Here is a 9,025-nt window from a genome sequence, read left to right as displayed (position 1 = left end):
GTAACTGCTCGAATGGAAGAGCAGAGAAGGTGTTAAACTACAACTCTGCTCCCGGTTCCTGATCTGAACCCTGGGTTGTCATAGATTAAGTCCGGTGATCAACTTGGTCATATTCAGAAATGAGACGCTCCGTCCAACGTGGGATGAATGCCTCTCCTCATCAGATCAGGTTTTCCCAGAAAGTCTTCCAGTTGTACGTAGCCCACATTATTCTGGGCACCACCGACAGCCAGCGGTTGAAAGACATTCGGCTATACAATTCGTCTGTCTGCAAATTTGGAGAGGGCCAGAGAAATTACGGTGTCCGACAACGTCTTGGCATAAGCACACCGATTCCACATTAATTTTAGTGACTTCCGACGGCTCGGCGTCATTACCACCGCGTGTATTACAATCTGACTGTATCTCCGCTTATCCTTAGCCAGCTTCAAACAAGACTCCATCGCCCGCTCTGGCCCGGGAGGCACACGACTCTGGTCCGTGGCCGCTATTCTATTTTCACGTTCCTGACTATAGACCCGATAACCAGGTGTGTTCCTCGGGTGTGTCTGAGCAGGAAAACTGGTTCAAACGTGAAGTGGTGGTTTACATTGTACATGATTCATTCTGGTAAAGTTTACATTGTACATGATTCATTCAGGTAAAGTTTACATTGTACATGATTCATTCAGGTAAAGTTTACATTGTACATGATTCATTCAGGTAAAGTTTACATTGTACATGATTCATTCTGGTAAAGTTTACATTGTACATGATTCATTCAGGTAAAGTTTACATTGTACATGATTCATTCAGGTAAAGTTTACATTGTACATGATTCATTGATTCATTCTGGTAAAGTTTACATTGTACATGATTCATTCAGGTAAAGTTTACATTGTACATGATTCATTCAGGTAAAGTTTACATTGATGATTCATTCAGGTAATGTTTACATTGTACATGATTCATTCAGGTAATGTTTACATTGTACATGATTCATTCTGGTAAAGTTTACATTGTACATGATTCATTCAGGTAATGTTTACATTGTACATGATTCATTCAGGTAAAGTTTAAAGTTTACATTGTACATGATTCATTCTGGTAAAGTTTACATTGTACATGATTCATTCAGGTAAAGTTTACATTGTACATGATTCATTCAGGTAAAGTTTACATTGTACATGATTCATTCAGGTAAAGTTTACATTGTACATGATTCATTCCGGTAAAGTTTACATTGTACATGATTCATTCAGGTAAAGTTTACATTGTACATGATTCATTCTGGTAAAGTTTACATTGTACATGATTCATTCAGGTAAAGTTTACATTGTACATGATTCATTCCGGTAAAGTTTACATTGTACATGATTCATTCCGGTAAAGTTTACATTGTACATGATTCATTCAGGTAAAGTTTACATTGTACATGATTCATTCAGGTAAAGGTTACATTGTACATAATTCATTCAGGTAAAGTTTACATTGTACATGATTCATTCTGGTAAAGTTTACATTGGACATGATTCATTCTGGTAAAGTTTACATTGTACATGATTCATTCAGGTAAAGTTTACATTGTACATGATTCATTCAGGTAAAGTTTACATTGTACATGATTCATTCAGGTAAAGTTTACATTGGACATGATTCATTCTGGTAAAGTTTACATTGTACATTATTCATTCTGGTAAAGTTTACATTGTACATGATTCATTCAGGTAATGTTTACATTGTACATGATTCATTCAGGTAATGTTTACATTGGACATGATTCATTCTGGTAAAGTTTACATTGTACATGATTCATTCAGGTAAAGTTTACATTGTACATGATTCATTCAGGTAAAGTTTACATTGTACATGATTCATTCCGGTAAAGTTTACATTGTACATGATTCATTCAGGTAAAGTTTACATTGTACATGATTCATTCAGGTAAAGTTTACATTGTACATGATTCATTCTGGTAAAGTTTACATTGGACATGATTCATTCAGGTAAAGTTTACATTGTACATGATTCATTCAGGTAAAGTTTACATTGTACATGATTCATTCTGGTAAAGTTTACATTGTACATGATTCATTCTGGTAAAGTTTACATTGGACATGATTCATTCAGGTAAAGTTTACATTGTACATGATTCATTCAGGTAAAGTTTACATTGTACATGATTCATTCAGGTAAAGTTTACATTGTACATGATTCATTCTGGTAAAGTTTACATTGGACATGATTCATTCAGGTAAAGTTTACATTGTACATGATTCATTCTGGTAAATGTTACATTGTACATGATTCATTCTGGTAAAGTTTACATTGTACATGATTCATTCAGGTAAAGTTTACATTGGACATGATTCATTCAGGTAAAGTTTACATTGTACATGATTCATTCTGGTAAATGTTACATTGTACATGATTCATTCTGGTAAAGTTTACATTGGACATGATTCATTCTGGTAAAGTTTACATTGTACATGATTCATTCTGGTAAAGTTTACATTGTACATGATTCATTCAGGTAAAGTTTACATTGTACATGATTCATTCAGGTAAAGTTTACATTGTACATGATTCATTCTGGTAAAGTTTACATTGGACATGATTCATTCTGGTAAAGTTTACATTGTACATGATTCATTCAGGTAAAGTTTACATTGTACATGATTCATTCAGGTAAAGTTTACATTGTACATGATTCATTCAGGTAAAGTTTACATTGTACATGATTCATTCTGGTAAAGTTTACATTGTACATGATTCATTCTGGTAAAGTTTACATTGGACATGATTCATTCTGGTAAAGTTTACATTGTACATGATTTATTCTGGTAAATGTTACATTGTACATGATTCATTCAGGTAAAGTTTACATTGTACATGATTCATTCAGGTAAAGTTTACATTGTACATGATTCATTCAGGTAAAGTTTACATTGTACATGATTCATTCTGGTAAAGTTTACATTGGACATGATTCATTCTGGTAAAGTTTACATTGTACATGATTTATTCTGGTAAATGTTACATTGTACATGATTCATTCAGGTAAAGTTTACATTGTACATGATTCATTCAGGTAAAGTTTACATTGTACATGATTCATTCTGGTAAAGTTTACATTGGACATGATTCATTCTGGTAAAGTTTACATTGTACATGATTCATTCTGGTAAATGTTACATTGTACATGATTCATTCAGGTAAAGTTTACATTGTACATGATTCATTCTGGTCAATGTTACATTGTACATGATTCATTCAGGTAAAGTTTACATTGTACATGATTCATTCTGGTAAATGTTACATTGTACATGATTCATTCAGGTAAAGTTTACATTGTACATGATTCATTCTGGTAAATGTTACATTGTACATGATTCATTCAGGTAAAGTTTACATTGTACATGATTCATTCAGGTAAAGTTTACATTGTACATGATTCATTCTGGTAAATGTTACATTGTACATGATTCATTCAGGTAAAGTTTACATTGTACATGATTCATTCTGGTAAATGTTACATTGTACATGATTCATTCTGGTAAAGTTTACATTGTACATGATTCATTCTGGTAAAGTTTACATTGTACATGATTCATTCAGGTAAAGTTTACATTGTACATGATTTATTCTGGTAAAGGTTACATTCTTCCAGGTCCAACGTGATCGAACACAAAGGAAGTTTCCTTGTTTACGTTGTGCATGACGGGGTTCTCTGAGCTCTCTGGAATCTTAAAGGAATCAAACTGAAGCACAAAGAGGAAACAGGGAAGGTGTAGATCGTAAATTATTTGTAATACAACGGAGAGACCGGCTCGGCCGACCGCGTCGGGAACCGAAGAGCTCGGTTCTCTTCCTGTTCCTCGTGTGTTTATGAATCTTTTCGTTCTCTTATTCTGAATTTACTTTAAAGTGATTCTGCATTTTTTATATGTTTTTTCTTTTTTACATTCACCTCCGTTTTATTGGGGTAGCAACAGAAGCTTCACAGGTGGATATTTAAAAATCTGTACATACTTTTTATTTTTATTTTTTACATTAAATGAAACAATCTACATGCATTCGACACTGTCACAATGTTGAGGTCAAAGTGAATTCTAAATATTCACTGATTATTATTGTGTGCTGGTGAGCAGGGTCGTCCTTCAAAGAGCTCATTTCTCTTCCTCTTCCTCGTGTTTTTCTCAATCTTTTCTGCCTCTCATCCTGAACTGCTGGCCGTTGACAGTAAAAACCTGGTTCCTCTTTGTTGGAACATGTTCCTGTTGCCCAATCCTCCGTGTTTGCTTCTCAGATTTCTACCTCCTCCCTCCGGTCTTTATCCTGCACCTCAGCACCACCGGCTCTGTTACTCACTCACACTGGTAGAATTAACGGTGCCTGAACCGATACTTTTTTTTTTAAACGCACAATGAGGACATTAAGAACCTCTTCGGCCATATTCACTGTAGAAGCCGTTATCATGGAGCACTGACAAACAACGGATATCAGACTGCAGGGCTCTCAAGTGTCACGCATTGAGCGTGAGACACGCATTTCGGTCTTAAATCACGCACTCCCGCCACACATCGTATTTCTCACGCTGAAAAAAACTCTCGGCTATTTAATGTTTTAATGTGCGCCCTCACGGTGGAGGAATCAAGCGCTCCCCTGGAGTTCTGATGTGAGGAGCCACTTATCAGCCAATCAAAAAAAAGAAATGGGCTACACAATAGCCAATCAGAAAAAAAACCGTATCTGTTGTATCTGGGTGAGATTTAATCCAGCAACCAATGAAAATAAAGCATCCTGTAATTGCGCGCGACTGACTGATTTCCGTCTGGGGGGGGGGGGGGGGGGTGCTGATGGAAATGTCAAGCTTGCCTGTCTTCAAAACTTGAGAGCCCTGAGACTGTTAACATACACATTATATGTTCTCCATTATGTGATGTGATATGTATTGTCATGTGCAGACTTTATAGGGTTAAACATGTCTCTGTTTTGATGGGCAAAGAGAACAACCAATCAGAGGTACTGAAGATGACACGTGACAAATAAAGTGTTGCTTCTGACAGCGAGAGTTACACTGAAACAAAGTGATGCCCCACGGTCTTTATTCCTCCGTCATTATATTCCCGGTAACACCGGGTATACAGCCGGGACCGCTGGACATCAACACATCTGCTGACAGACTGTCACGCTCGTAGCTAGCGCTAGCTACGAGCTAGATTAAACATGGTTATAATGGATAATTTATTATTTCTTGGGCTACTTTTATGAATGCAAGACTTGCAATCAACGATACGCAAATGTTATTATTACACGGTGTTGAAATAGTGTTGAGACTTGAATCAAGGTTTTTGATTTCTTGTCAAGCCCGAACACGTTTTTGAGTCATGGCTCCTACCTGGTTCCCTCTTCTGAGGCTTTCAAGTCATCAACTATAATCATTTGTATCATTGTTATTCACCAATTAGCTGGTTGAAGCACATTGTGTTCCCAAGGTTCATCTGCCAAATGTTTCAAATACCCGGAATGACTGACGAAGAGGGAAGCCACAGAGGCACGTCACCATCGGCGTGCCACACTAACTTGACAGGCTCACCTGGTGTACACACACACACACACACACACACACACAGATCTCCGTTATCAGACGGTACACATTGTGTAACAGAAATCTGTTTCTCAGTACGACTAGTGTGTTCTTTGTTTGAGAAACTACAGTTTTTACATTTGGCTTTTTTCTGTCAAGACATCAAAGGCAAAGAAACCATAAACGCCTTTTTAAAGGAAACAAACACATTACGCAATACTGTCAATTTGATCGTGTCATTTTCAAACTATCGGTGTCTAGCTGCAAAGTGAAAATGAAAACCAAAATCAATACTTTCAACATGACTCAGATTTAGATTCAGATTGAACTTTATTGTTATTGCACAGAGTACAAGAAATATTCTGTAGTTTTACATCTGAACAGAAAGTGCAAAGAAGCAGTAGACCATGAATAAATAAAAATAAATATAAAAATGCAGCGCAGATATGGTCAACAGTGGAAATGTACAACTATATATCCACAGCATGTACAAACAGACAACCAAACACACAGCAAACCAACCGCCAAAGGTGCAAGTGACTTTATTTAGACATTTAAGGTGCAGTGTGAATGGGGGAGGGTGTGGAGAGAGGTTGGCGATGATGGAAGGGAGGGGAAGGGGGGGGGGGGGTGGCTGTAGACCGCTGAGGGGAAGAAACTGTTCCTGAGCCTGCCGGTCCTTTCAACATGACGACTCATCATTAGACATTTGACCGTATATGCCGACCTTCTTTTCTGTCGGGTCGGCTCTGCACCGGCAAGACGTCACGGGGAAAGACTTCTTCACACGATCACCGCAAAGTGCAACACGAATACAGAGTCAATACGTTGGGTCAGGGTTCGTATTGAGCTGCACAGTTGCTGTGCACCAGGTCGTCATTTGGTTTCTCGTGGAGGAAAGACTTGAACTTGACCTTTGACGTCGTTCGCTGCCGACGTCCAATCGGACTGCAGCTGACCCAAGACAATGCAACACAAAGAAAGTAAACTATTTGAACAACGCTGCAATCCAACAGGAAAAGGAGACGCACCCCCCCCCCCCCCACCCCCATCTTCCTATTTTGATATTACGTTTTCATTTGGTTTGTTATGTAAGCATGTTTTACCACCTCTTAATTCCTACTATATTTAAAAGTGCTTTAAGTTTCTGTAAACATGGTGGATTGTTCATTGTTTTTGCATATCTTTGTGTCACCGTGTCACAACCTCCAAGCAACGGAAGCTCATGTTCTGAATACCTAAACTTCTCGGGGTTAGGGTATTACTCTTCTTTCCTACATGTGTTTGCAAAATCAATAATAAACAAACAAACAAAGCTCTCGGATTAGTACATTATATGGAATTTCTTTCTAAAAAAGTGTGTTTTGACTTGCGAGTCGTTCGATTGGGCGTCAACGATCACATTAGATGCATCATCTGGGACCAGAGCGGTGGCGGTGGCGGGGGGGGGGGGGCGGAAACATTGCGCAATTCCCTTTATTATATACCCTCAAATCAACGTGTGAAGCGCCGCATGGCTCAGCTTCACATCCCGCCCTCTACAGAGGAACTGTTGCGCAACATCGCAAGTCGGCGGTGATTTCCAGGAATCCGACTTATCGCTTCCAAAATAATGGTGTGGAAAATCAGATCAAAGGACAAAAATGGATTTATTTATTGGCTAAGTGGCATTGTGGATGGGACCGAGAGCTGCCACTGGCTTCATCCACGCACTTGAACACAGTCCTGATGTGCAGGTGGGGAAGTCTCTGAGGGTCCGCAGCACGAGGCTCTCAGAGGTCAACGTGGCTCCTACAGGCCCCATAAGTACGGTTTTGGATTCACTCACACTTGCAAATCGAGTTAAGCTGTTCTCCCTTAAGAGTCGTCCAAAAAAGAACCATTTAATATAACTCCTAGCCCTTTTCTTGCTTTTTTCAGCTTTTATTTTGACGAGTAAGAAAGGTTTATTTATGTAGTTTGATAAACTGAAACAAGATGTTTGACTTCCTGAGACGCGGCCGTTCGGCTCGTCATGAGAGTTTACCATGAAAAAAAAAGTCTGAAGAAAAAGTCAGTTTCCGCTCATCCTATTCAGGGTCGCAGGGGGGGGGGGGGGGGGGCTGGAGCCGATCCCCAGCCGTGATTGGATAAAGGACTCGGCCAATGACGGCGCACCAGGGCTCTCAAATAGAGACAAGACGGCCATTCACACTCTTTTTAGAGGTAGAAATAACCTGAGCTGCATGTTTTTAGACTGTGGGACGAAGCTGGAGAACTCAGAGGGAACCCACACTGCCACTTGGAGAATGTGCAAACTCCACACCGCGCAGCCGCCCCTGCTTGATAGTTTAAGAAATAATGATAATGATATGAATCATAAATAGAAATTAACTATAATTGACCATAATTTGCTCCTTATTTCAGCCCCGCGTCAAGTCAATAACCTTCATGATCACATGCCTTGAGAGTAGTTCACACATTTTTCTATAACGGCTGATTTATTTGTCGTCGGACTGTCGCTTGATGTCGTGTTTTTCTGCTATTCTTCAGCAGCACAATGTGTGGATGTTGAATGAGCTGCTGTGCCGTAATCCGCAGCAGCCTCCTTGCTCAGGCCGGGTACAGGCATGGACGGATTACGAAACCACGGGCCCCTGGGCCTGGACGTGTCAAGGCCCACCCCCCCCCCCCCGCCCCACCCCGCAAAAAAAAACAAAAAACATCGCTAACAAAACAGTCCGTATGGAACAACGATACCGGAGCTGAGCAGACAGCATAACGCAAATTATATGATAGCAGGGACTTCGGTTATATGAATTAAACGAATAACTTTTGTAATCGTTACAACCACACGGCTCAAAGTGGAAATAACATAGTAGGGAGACCACACCGAGTTAAGGTTTGAATTCAAGAGATAATTTATTAAATTATTAAATTAACTATTTACAAAAATCCGTAACTGAGAAGCAAGAAAAGGTAAAGCGAAACATGTAGTGCAGATCAGCATAGTGTGTGTGTAGTGCAAAAGCCCCCTGAGCTCATGGGCCCCTGGTGCCGGTCGGCTCATTCGGTAATCCATCCCTCAGTAGGACTATTGGGGCCCTGTTACTGACATGAATGACTTAAGCCCAGCAGATACCGGCTACGGCTCATCGTGTCATATCATCATATTCATATCAATACAATGTTAATAACAGCGACGTCACCCGCAGAGGCTCTGGCTTAGGGGCCCACTGAGCTCATGGGCCCCTGGGCCCGGTAGGCCCGTTCGTTAATCCATCCCTGGGTACAGGCTGTTCTTTAGCAAGGCAGCGTGGCTCCTATCTAATCACAAACACGGCGTCTTGTCTCGGAAGCCGATCAGAAACAGCGGCGTGGATAAACTCTCCGCGTGCATTTTGTGACATCATGTACATTTCCTTTAAACATTGGCAGACACGGTGTTGTGGCTGGATTTCTTCCTTTTTGGTCGAT

Source organism: Pseudoliparis swirei, chromosome 24 (genome assembly GCF_029220125.1).
Source record: "Pseudoliparis swirei isolate HS2019 ecotype Mariana Trench chromosome 24, NWPU_hadal_v1, whole genome shotgun sequence".
Taxonomy (NCBI): Eukaryota; Metazoa; Chordata; class Actinopteri; order Perciformes; family Liparidae; genus Pseudoliparis; species Pseudoliparis swirei.
The sequence above is the reverse complement of the archived record's forward strand: the minus strand, read 5'-3'. Positions refer to the sequence as shown.